General features: G+C 47.3%; 1 protein-coding gene across 1 annotated transcript in view; it reads right to left on the bottom strand.

Moving 5' to 3' along the window:
- The window catches only part of NXPE3 (neurexophilin and PC-esterase domain family member 3), a 54,539-nt gene extending 42,801 nt beyond the window's left edge, over positions 1 to 11,738 (bottom strand). Inside the window, exon 1 of the mRNA XM_069757743.1 lies at positions 11,512 to 11,738. The gene's annotated coding sequence lies outside the window, so the exon portion shown is untranslated. The remainder of the gene's footprint in view (positions 1 to 11,511) is intronic.
- Positions 11,739 to 12,468: the final 730 nt, after the last annotated feature.

Below are 12,468 nucleotides of genomic sequence, written 5' to 3'. Positions count from 1 at the left end.
GACTATTCTACTTTGGTGCAGAGACAACGGATGATGTTCACGGGTATCAAGAGACTGCTGAGAGAACTGGGAGTGCAGTATTCCATGATGTTTCCAGCAAGACTGAGGGTGGTGGCGTTTGATAAAATTAATTTTTTTCAGAAGCCGGAGGAAGCTACCCAGTGGATCGATATTAATGCTAAAAAGCTTAAAGGAAAAGGAGACTGAAACTGTGGGAAGAGTCTGATTTTGGTTACTTATTTGTCAGGGGGCATAGAGTCATGTGATTGACAAACCAGGGGGTATGGGTGGTGAAGAAGGGAGCTGGATTGTATTCAGTTAAAGTTAAAGGGATGGTGTAATGGATGCTGGGAAGGAGGGAGGAAGCGTAAGCGGCATATTTTAAGTGTATGCAGGTTTCTTGCGTGTGTAAATAATTCTATGTTTGAAATATTTTGAGACATGTTATTTTTCAAAATGTCTGAAATCCTGTTATGTACAGTGGTGGGAGGAGGGTTGGGAAGGTAATACCAAACGGAGTGTTCGCTATGGGCGATGATGCCCCACTCTTGAAAAGAGGTGGAAAGGTTAGATGTGAGGGGGGATGGGGGGGAGGGGGAGTTGGGAGTGGGGGGGGAGGGTAGTTGGACAGCTTGTTTTCAAAAATGATGATACTTTTAGTGAAGATGAGTCAAGTGATGGGGACCCGTTTTAAAATTTTGAGCTGGAATGTGAGAGGCCTAGGGGAGAAATCCAGACGTGCAGCGTGTTTGCAATATGCAAGAGACCAACGGGCCTCAATGATATGCTTGCTGGAGACACATTTGGTAAGGGAGAAGGTGGATGTCCTGAATAGACGGTGGATTCAGAAGGGTTATCATTCTACCTTCTCCACGTACGCAAGAGGAGTCTCAATCTTGGTTCCAGCGGGAGTTCAGTATGAGGAGGTGAAGGTATATGTGGATGTGGATGGGCAGTACGTACTAATACAGTGTATATTGTATGGAGTGATGCTGTGTGTTGCCGCGATGTATATTCCGCCTCCCTACTCTAGCAGGAAAATCAGAGAAGTAATGGAGCGAGTGGAAAGATGGGGACCGACACCGTTAATAATTATCGGAGATCTAAACAACATCTGTGATGATTATTGGGACAAAAATAAGAATACTCAGAATAGGTCGGAGAGACATATAACAACATTTGGCACCTATATACAGGAGATAGGCATGATTGATCTTTGGAGGGTTAGACACGTTGGAGAGAGAGGGTACTCATGTTATTCACCAGCGCATGCCACGCTCTCTAGGATTGATATGGCTCTGGGTAACAGGATTTTGGACACACTGGTTGGGGAGGTGAGATATCTGCCAAGGGCCTTGTCGGACCATAGTCCAATTGAAGTAGAAGTTAGATTGGAGGGGGCTCGCTCGCTAAGTGGGAGAGAATGGAAGATTCATCCTAATTGGTTACAGAGTATTGAGTTGGAAAGTATAGGAAGGGAGGTGGCGGAATTTTTTCATTTAAATGATGGAAGTACCGACGCTCTTACAATTTGGGATGCAATGAAGGCGTACCTGAGGGGACTACTGTTTAGGGACATTAGTAGGTGTAAGCGGAGGACGAGAGAGGCAGAAAAAGCGGCAGTTGAGGAGTTGAAGGAAGCAGAAGATGGGATGGCCACACTGGGAACCCCTGAGGCAGAGAGAAGGATGAAAAGCGCACAAAATCATTTGGAAAAAATTCTGCTAGGCAAAGCTGAGAGGAAGCGGGATTTCCAAAGGGTGTTGTTTTATCAGGAGGGAGAAACAGTGGGTCATATGCTGTCGGTAGTGGCTGCTGCTCAGAGAAGTTCTTCATATATACACTCTTTGGGATCTGTAAGTGGAGGTAGAATAACGGAAACGCCTGAAATTTTGAGGGCCTTTGCGGACTTCTATGCAGATTTGTATTCCTCTCGGGCTGGTGAATCGGTCGAGGACACACTGACTTTCTTGGAAGGTCTGGATTTGCCGAGACTGAATGAGGCAGATAGGGAGAGCCTTGAGGCCCCTATCACTGAGGAGGAATTGAGTCGGGCATTGATGTCTATGGCTAATGGGAAGGCGCCTGGGGTCAATGGGCTACCCGCTGAGATCTATAAAGGGTTGGCAGAAGTGTTTATTCCTAGATTAAAAATGGTACTGGAGGAAGCTAGGTCCTGTGGGTGCTTGCCAGCCTCTATGAGAGAGGCCATAATAGTGGTTATTCCAAAGGAGGATAAGGACTTGGGGAAACCGGAGTCGTACCGCCCAATTTCTTTACTAACTATTGATGTCAAGCTTCTGGCCAAGGTGTTGGCTCTCCGACGCTCTAGTGTTATTGCGAGTCTGGTGCATTCGGACCAATCTGGCTTTATGCCTGACAGATCCACGGCGATCAATTTGCGGAGGTTATATGTAAATATGCAGGTAGAGTCTGATAACGGTGGTCGAAGAGTGATTGTATCGCTAGATGCCCATAAGGCGTTTGACAGTGTTGAGTGGGGATATCTCTGGCAGGTGTTGGAATGTATGGGGTTTGGTCCGCAGTTTGTGGCCTGGATACAGCTGCTGTATTCATCACCGTCGGCTAGAATTAGAGTGAACGGGGAGCTGTCTCGACCTATAGGGCTGGCTAGGGGTACTAGGCAGGGATGCCCGCTCTCGCCCATCCTGTTCGCGCTGGCTGTAGAACCTCTTGCTGCTAAGATTCGGCCGTCTGATAGGGTCCTTGGGTTTAGGTATGGGAAAATAGAGGAAAAAATAGCGTTATACGCGGATGATGTTTTGCTGTTCCTGGCAGATCCAGACGATACACTAAGAGGGGCCATTGAAATTGTGGAGAGATTTGGTACTGTGTCGGGATTGACAATTAATTGGGATAAGTCGGTTCTTTTTAGGGTGGATGACATAGGAGAGAATGTGAGTGAGGATGTTGGTGATGAAAGGCTTCAGGTGGTTTCTAAATTTAAATACCTTGGAATATATGTCTCGGTGCCAATTGCGGAGTACCTACAAAGGAATTTGGCTCCTGTTATGGGGGTACTCAAGGCGAAGGTAGATGCCTGGAATAAACTACATCTATCGGTCGTCGGTAGGGTAAACCTTATTAAAATGGTCCTGATGCCTAAAATTCTATATGTTCTACATAACGCACCAATTTGGATCCCTTGGGGGAAGTTCAGGCAGATTAATGCCCTCTTTAGAAGTTTGATATGGGGAAGACAATATCCACGTATTCGCCTGGAGACGCTTCAGCGACCCAAGGAGGATGGTGGTTTGGCTTTGCCCAACCCGGAAATATACTTCCTTGCGGCACAGAGCCAGCATTTTAAGGGCTGGGCGCAAGGGGCGTCATCCAGTGCAGTACAACATCTAATGGAAGAGGTGACGGACCGACGACCGATGGCTAGGTGTTTGGAGGATGGCTCTTTGGGCGCTTTGGGAAAAGTATACCCAACCCTGTCCCTGATTCGTAAACTATGGAATAGACTAAGGCAGATTCGTGGGGTTACAGGGTTGACTAAATTCACACCGATATGGTCTAATAACAATTTAAAGGAATTTGAGGCTTTGGGAGGACTGATGGAATTGCAGAATAAGGGAATTTGTTTTGTTCACCAGATAACTCAGCAGCAAGCATTGAAGTCCTTTTCTCAATTGCAGGTAGAATTTGGGCTGCGATCCACAGGGGTATATCAGTACGCGCAGATGAGACATGCCTTTAGAGTTCAGAAGAAGAAGGTTGATATCAGAGTTCAAGAAGATATTGTGTTGGAGTATGTGTGTGGTGACGGGACTACAAGGGGAGTTATTTCTACTCTGTACAAGGACCTTATGCACACGTTTTTGCTAGATTTCCCTATAAAGGCGAGAGCTAAGTGGGAGAGGGAAGTAGGGACGATGGAGAATGAAACCTGGGAATCGGTGATGGAGTGGGTTCCGCGACTATCCTTGAGTGAGCCATATAGACTCTCGCAGTTATATATTCTGCATAGAGTATATAAATCTCCGGAAGTGCTATACAAAGCGGGATTGCGTGCCAACTCTGAGTGCCCGAGGTGTGCGAGTGAGAATGCAGGAATATATCACATGATGTGGACGTGTCCTAGGCTGGCTGCTTTTTGGGTGGTGGTTTTGAGCCGGGTTGAAGTAGCGTATAGGTGCAGAGTTCTTAGAGACCCGATAGTATGCGTGCTGGGATATGTGGAAGAAATTGGAGTTGACAATACTTGGAAGATTGCAATTGCTAGGTTACTCTACATGGCAAGGAAAGTAATAGCACGAAATTGGATTAATGCGGAACCACCTGCGAGAAGGGAATTTCTCCAATATGTTCAACATGGTTTAAAATTGGAAAAGGGGGTGTACAAAAAAAGGGGGAGAATAGAAATGTATAATAAGATGTGGTCTCCTTGGCTTGAATTGGATTGAGGAGTATAGAAGTCGAGTTTCTCAAGACCTGGCTAAGGATAAACTACACGAGGCAGAGAAGGCCTCAGTGGGGTGTAGATTGGGAATGAGCAGTCTTAGGGGGGGAGGGGGGTAGTTGGGGTAATGTTGGGGTGTATTGTAATAAGAAAATAAGAAAATGTGTATGTGATATAAAGCAATGTAAATGGCATCCGGATGTTCTTCTTTATAATGTTAATAAAAATCTATTTAAATTAAAAAAAAAGAAAACAAGGGTGTGAAATCAAGTGTCAATTAAGCTAATCCATGCCAGAAGCTTCACCCAGATTTCAAAACTTCTATAAGTTCTCTAAAAGTCTTCAGCACTTTGGATAAAACATAGATGCTGATTCATTAAGACTAGAGTTTAGCTTGCCAGGCTTTAGGTCATGTTCTGATAACATGTCCCCTTATTGTTTAAATCAGGTTTTTATGTTAAATGTTTGGGGGGTTTTGGGAGGGGGGGAATTTTTTATTTTCCATGTATTAATCTGTAATAAAAACCGGTAATTAGACCTACTGTAATTGTATTTCCAGGAATCCATCCTGACAGCACCATTGGAGGACGTCCTTCTTACCCTCAGTGGGACAGGAACAACAAGTGGTTAAAAGGACCCTCCCCATTCCACCCACCAGTGATTTTCCAAGTACCACATCTGGATGGATGCAAAAAAAAAAAAAAGAGAGTTTATTCAACAAATTTATACCAATGTTACATCACATTAGTTTATTAATACAAATTTGCAGTGGGAGGGATGTTGTGAGTACTGTTTTTGGGCTCCCTCTGGTGGTTACTGATGGTACTGGGTGATTTGTGTTCTGCTGTCTCTGGTGTCCACCTGTTCTATTAGGATTTGGGAGTTTCCTATTTAACCGGGCTTTCTTGTCATTTCCCCGCCGGCTATCAAGGTTATCAGAGTGTTTACTTACCTCAGCTTCTGGCTTCAGTAATCTTCAGGACAAGCTAAGTTTTTGATTTTCTTGTTCCACGTTTTGCTTTATTTTTGTCTTTTCCAGCTTGCATATAATTGTTTCTTTGCTGCTGGTTGCTCTAGTGGGCTGTAATTGCTCCTCATGTTCCATGAGTTGGAACATGAGTTCAAGTAATTGCAGGATGGTTTTTTGAAGGGTTTTTTGCTGACCGCGCAGTTTACTTTTGTATCCTCTGCTATCTAGTTTTAGCGGGCCTCATTTTGCTGAATCTGTTTTCATACTGTGTATGTGCCTTCCTCTCATTTCACCGTCATTATATGTGGGGGGCTGCTATTTCTGTGGGGTATTTCTCTGGAGGCAAGAGAGGTCTGTGTTTCTTCTAATAGGGGAAGTTAGATCTTCGGCTGGTGCGAGACGTCTAGGATCAACGTAGGCACGTTCCCCGGCTATTGTTATTTGTGTGTTCAGGTTTAGGGTCGCGGTCAGCTCAGGTTCCATCACCCTAGAGCTCGTTGGTGCTTGTCCTTTTGTGATTCCCTGCCATTGGAATCATGACAGAGGGAACTAGTAGTGCTGTCAGGATGGATTCCTGGAAATACAATTACCGGTAGGTCTAATTACCGTTTTCCAGTTCACCACCTGACAGCACCATTGGAGGAATAACAAAGAATGGAAACCTAGGGTGGGACTACTGCATGTAATACTTTTCTACCAAATGCTAATTGCTCTGATGAGACATCTGGTTTATAGTGTCTGGCAAAAGTAGAAAGACTAGTCCAAGTTGCAGCCCTACAGATCTGCTCTGCTGATGCTCCCCCTTTCTCTGCCCATGATGTAGCAATAGCTCGGGTCGAGTGGGCTCCAAGGATATCTGTGGGATCCTTCCCCTGGGCTGTATACTCTAGGTTTACAGTAGTCTTAATCCACCTAGCAATGGTTGACTTCGCTGCCTTACAACCTTTATTTGGTCCCCCATACTGGATGAACAGGTTCGTGTCTCGTCTCCAACCTTCAGTAGCCCCTAGGTATTTCAGAACTGTCTCTCTAACGTCAAGGTTATGACAGACCCCTTCCTTCGTGTTTCTAGGGTGTTGGCAGAATGAGGGAAGAATTACTTCTTGGTTTATGTTTGTAGATGAGACTACCTTGGGGAGAAAGGCTGGATTAAAGGTACCGTCACATTTAGCGACGCTGCAGCGATATAGACAACGATGCCGATCGCTGTTTAGGTCGCTAGGAGACGTCAACTACCGGCAACGCAGAATGATGCAGGAGCAATCCAGTGACGTACTTATCATTCTCGCTGGTTGTTAGCTCCATGTAAAAACATTGCTGGCATCGTTGCTTTTGCTGTCAAACATGACGAATCACCCCGACCTGACGACAAAATAAAGTTCCAGACTTTCAGCAACGACCAGCGATGTCACAGCAGGATCCTGATCGCTGCTGCGTGTCAAACACAACGAGATCGCTATCCAGGACGCTGCAACGTCACGGATCATTGTCGTTCTCGTTGTAAAGTTGCTCAGTGTGAAGGTACCTTAAGTCTTAAGACTATTCTGTTGTCAAAGATCCGGAGGTACGGATCCTGTATGGATAGAGCCTGCATTTCCCCCCAATCTCTTAGCTGAAGTGATGGCCACTAGAAAAGCAGTTTTAAAAGAGAGATTGGCTATGTCCATGTCCTCTGATAGTAAATATGGGGATCTGCACAGAGCATTAAGGACCAAATTCAGATCCCAAGGAGGAGACGATTTCCTCACAAGAGGCCTCATTCTTTGTATGGCCCTAACAAATCTTGCTATCCAAAGATGGGAAGCTAATGATGAGTCAAAAAACACACTAAGGGCCACAATCTGTACTTTTAAAGTACTAGGCTGGAGGCCTTTTTTAAATCCAAGTTGTAAAAAGTCAAGGATTTTAGGAATGTCTGGTTTTGAGGTATCTATAAGAATTTCTCCTAGGAAGGAACAAAACCGCTTCCAGATCGTGTTATAGATCGCTGAAGTCACCGGTTTCCTGCTTGCCTGGAGTGTGGTGATAACCTCTTCTGACAGGCCTCTGGATCCTTGAGTCAGGCGTTCAGGATCCAGGCAGAGAGCTGTAGTGAATCCGGATTGCTGTGTAACACTGGACCTTGGCACAGAAGGTCCTGCCTATTCGGTAGGAGGATAGGTGTTTCTGTCGTCATTCTGGATAGAAGAGAAAACCAGCTCCTCTTGGGCCAAAATGGAACCACCAGGATTACAGTTGCTCTTTCGTCCCTTATCTTCCTGAGTGTTCTCGGGATCAGTGGCAGGGGTGGAATAGCGTACAGAAGACCTTCTTCCCAATGTTGAGACAGTGTGTCGACTCCCGCTGCTCCCTCTAGAGGATTGAGAGAAGAATGCTCTGGCCTTTGCATTTGATCTGGTGGCAAAGAGATCCACTAGAGGCGTCCCCCACCGCTGGCACAGATTGCTGAACACTTCTGGATTCAATTCCCATTCTCTGGGATCTACTGTTCTTCTGCTTAGAAAATCTGCTACCTGGTTTTTGGCACCCTCCAGGTGAACTGCCGAAATGGACCTGATGGATTTTTCTGCCCATCTGAAAATTTGGTCTGCCAAGTGCTGTAGAGATGGATGTCTTGGGCCTCCCTGGTGCCTTAGAAATGCCACTGCTGTTACGTTGTCGGACAGAATCCTCACGTGTCTGTCTCTGACCTGAGACTGGGCCTGATAGAGCACTTTCCAAATTGCATACAGTTCTCTGAAGTTTGATGACTTGGCCGATACTTCTGGACTCCACTTCCCTTGGTAGTATGTCCTTCCTATGTGCCCGTCCCATCTGTACTGACTGGCGTCTGTGGTAATGGTGACACAGGGATAGAGCATCCATGGAACTCCCACCTTCAGGTTTTCCGGGACGGTCCACCAGGTTAGGGACTTCTTTACCGAAGGAGAAAGAACCATCTTCTCCAGAGAATTCTGCTTTCTGTTCCAATATTTCAGGATTTGCTTCTGTAACCCCCGTGAGTGAAATTGGCTCCATTTCACACAGGGAATACAGGCCGTCATTAAGCCTAGGACTCTCATTGCTTCCCTTATAGAGGGAGTGATTTTCCTGAACCGGTATATGTTCTCGATTAACGACTTCTGTCTTTCCTCTTGTAGAAAAGATGTTCTGGTATTGGAATCTAATATGACCCCCAGAAATTTTATTCTGGAATTTGGAACTAGGCATGACTTTTCCCAATTCACAATCCACCCCAGATCTTGTAGAATGGAGAGTGTGAAGTCGCAGTCGATCTTGAGGTTTCCCTGACCTCGCATTATCAAAAAGTCGTCTAGGTATGGTACTATGGCAATACCTTGATTCCTTAGATAGGCGACTACTTCTGACATTAGTTTGGTAAATATCCTTGGGGCTGAGGCTAGGCCGAAGGGGAGACACTTGAATTGAAAGTGATAAACTATCCCTCTGTTCGTCAGGGCGAATCTCAGGAATTTCTGGTAACAAGCGTGTATTGGGACATGGTAGTATGCACTCTTTAGATCCAAGGTGCACATCACAATGTCCTTGTCTATGAGAGGTATTGTGGACTTTATAGACTCCATCTTGAATCTCCTGTACCTTATCCATTTGTTCAGGGGTTTCAGATTTATAATCATCCGGGAGTCTCCCGATGGTTTTTTTTTATTGAAAATAGGTGTGAATAATGGCTCTTGCCTCTCTCTGAGATGGGTACTGGGATGATTGCTTCTATTTCTAACAACTCCTGGATGTCTGGCCACATAGGAGAGTTTAAGAGGGGAGAAGATTTGGTTACTACGAACCTTTCTGGCGGAGGACTGGTGAATTCTAATTTGTAACCCTGAGCAATCACCTGCAGAATCCAAGGGTTTTTGGATATTTTCTGCCGACCCCCAGAAACCTTTGTAATCGACCTCCCACTCTGATGTAATTTATTCGGTTTCCCTGAACCTGAACCCTGGAAGATGGAGTCTCTACCTTTTCCACCCTTGGGATAGGACCATCTCCCAGTCTTCCCTTTCCCCCTGTAATCTGTCTTCTGACTAGGCCGGGATCTACGAAAGGGCTGGTATTTTTTAGTATTTTCCTCAGGGAACCCTTTCTTTTTGTCTGAGGCTTTTTCTAATATGTCTAGAATAGGCCCAAAACACTTTACCCCCTGAAAACAGAATCCCACAAAGTTTATTCTTTGACTGAATATCGCCTGACCAAGTCTTTAGCCAGATTGCTCTTCTGGCTGCATTGGATAAAGATTTGCTTCTGGCGGCGAATCGTACAGATTACGCCGAAGCGTCCGCCATGAGACCTGTTGCCAGTTTTAGTAATAGTAGGGATTTGAGGATAACATCTCTAGACGTTTTAGCCCTGAGATGTTCTTCCAGGTCGTCCATCCATAAATGCATGGACCGGGCTACCGAGGTTGCTGCTATACTAGTACGTATTATTGCAGCTGAGGATTCCCAAGTTCTCCTCAACAGTCCATCTGCTTTGCGATCCATCGGATCCTTCAACGCGGAGGAGTCTTCAAACGGAATCGCCGTCTTCTTTGCCACTTTTGCTAATGGCACATCTATCTTAGGAACTTCATCCCAAACCTTTATATCATCTGGATTATAAGGTAAACTGAGTCTAAAGGCTCTAGGTACCACTAGCCTTTTCTCTGCCTCCTGCCATTCCTCTAATATCATGGAACGGATATGATTATTAACCGGGAAAACTTGAGTTGAGCATGCAGACCGCCAAACATCTCAGTTTGGATTGAGGTTTCCTCCTGAGTGTCCTGTAACTGCATGGTGTTACGTACTGCATGTAGGAGTTCATCTGTATCTGCTGCCGAGAAGAGATATTTATTTCCTCTTCCTAATGGTTCTTCTCTTTCTTCCTGATTTGACCCCTCCGTATCTTCTTGGTCAGAAGAAGGGCTGGACTCCCTCGGTCTTTTCCGCGATGTTTGTGGTTCTGTCTGGCTGGTCTGGGGAAGATTCAGGCTCAAGATGGATGCCTGAAACTCCCAGAGGATAGCAACATATATGTTAGGGGTCGAGTTCCCACCTCTGCACAAGGAGAATCTCGAACCATCTCCCCTGGTTGATCCTGCCCTCCTTACCGAGTCCCACGCGGTCTGACCGTGCTGGAAGGCCTCTCCTGAGGCCGGCGTTGTTGCTGGTATCCCTCTGTCCAGCGCTCGTCGCAATCGGAAGTGACACGGCTGTTGGCCGGAAGTGACGCAGCCGTTGGTCCCGGAGCGAGCAGCGGCTGCCGCGCTGAGCGCGCTCGCCGGGAATGGACGTGGCCGCATGCTGGGATCGGCCGCCGTGTTGGAGATGGCCCCCGCATACACCCCCCAGCAAACAGGCGCCCGGACCGAGAGCCCCCAGTATGGAGGACTGGATCCGACCCCAGGAGCAGCGCTACACTGGGGAGGCTGAGGGACCCCCCATCACAGGTATCAGCCGCAGATATCTTGCGGCAGTGAAGGGAAAGGCTGGGCCCCCTGATCCCCACCATCTGCACAGCACCGTCGGAGGATAAGCTTGCCGTTCCTATCCACAGTGGGACAGGAAAAACACTGGTGGGTGGAGTGGGGAGGGTCCTTTTAACCGCTTGTTGTTCCTGTTCCACTGAGGGTAAGAAGGACGTCCTCCAATGGTGCTGTCAGGTGGTGAACTGGAAATAGAAATTGAAAAATTGCAACCACTAGGGCTTTTTTTTTAGACTTTAAAACGGAACTGTGCTTTCACCAAACTTTTCATAAAGCAATAGTATGGGTGATTTTAAGAAACTTTGTAATCCACTGTGAAAAATCAGCTCAAATCAGTCTTGCTCAGAGAAGAGCCTAAAAGGGAGTGTCCCATACAGCTCTGACCACTATCTATGTTTCCTTTCTCATTCTTTGTAGATGAAGCGCAGAGACACCTGTGACTGGATGAGGCTTTGGGGCACACACATTATACGGCACCCCGCAGTACATCGCCACCGCGCCTGGTGCCATATAATTGCCACACATGGCAATGGGAATGATTGTCCTGCCCCAAATGGACCTCCCCCCGCTCCTGTGCCGGTCAGAGGCAGCAGCCTGTACCACAGAAATAGGACCCCTGCGCTGTGCCAGTACCTCCATATCCGGCAGCTGTCCGTGCGGTGGGCGCCCCCTGGCGACGGCTCTCGATGCTCTCGATGCTCCCCGCTCTGCAGCATGTAGGCCTCAGCCGCCGAGGAGGGAGTCCATTCCGTCCAGACAGTCTCCCCTCAGCGCCGGCATACAGGGGCTGAGTACCACGGCCTAGCACACAGGTGTGGAGCAGCCGACTCCTCCTCTCTGCTGCTGCTGCTGCGGAGGAGGAGGAGGAGGAGGCCGGAGGGTGCTGGGCTGCACTTGTCACTCACGCAGCCATTATTGCGGGCAGCGGCTGCAGGGGAGGGGCTGGTGTAGTGGGCGCAGGAACCGCTCACTGCCATGGTTATTGGGCACGGTGGGTCAAGCATTACTAGTGTATATGCACTGAATGATCAGTTCACACCGTGGAGACTGGCAGTGAGGACTGGACTGCAGGCGACATTTGCTTTGGAAGGGTTAATACAGTTCAGGCACAAAACGTGTGAGGATGTTAGGCTACGTTCACACTAGCGTTGTGCGCTGCTGCGTCGGCGACGCAACGCACAACGCACGCAAAAACGCTGCGTTTTGCGACGCATGCGTCGTTTTTTGCCGAAAATCGGACGCAAGAAAAATGCAACTTGTTGCATTTGTAGCCTTAGGCTACGTTCAGACTAGCGTTATGCTAGTGTGCGTCGCGTTAGCGTCGGGCGACGCACGCGTCATGCGCCCCTATACTTAACATGGGGGACGCATGCGTTTTTGTTTGTTGCGTTGTGCGACGCATGCGTCTTTTTTTGCCGCAAGCGTCGGACCAAGAAAACGCAACAAGTTGCATTTTTCTTGCGTCCGATTTTCGGCAAAAAACGACACATGCGTCGCAAAACGCAGCGTTTTTGCGTGCGTTTTGCGTTGCGTCGCCGACGCAGCAGCGCACAACGCTAGTGTGAACGTAGCCTAAGTGAAGCTTGTGGC

Source organism: Ranitomeya imitator, chromosome 3 (genome assembly GCF_032444005.1).
Source record: "Ranitomeya imitator isolate aRanImi1 chromosome 3, aRanImi1.pri, whole genome shotgun sequence".
NCBI lineage: Eukaryota > Metazoa > Chordata > Amphibia > Anura > Dendrobatidae > Ranitomeya > Ranitomeya imitator.
This window is presented reverse-complemented; position numbering and strand designations above follow the sequence as displayed.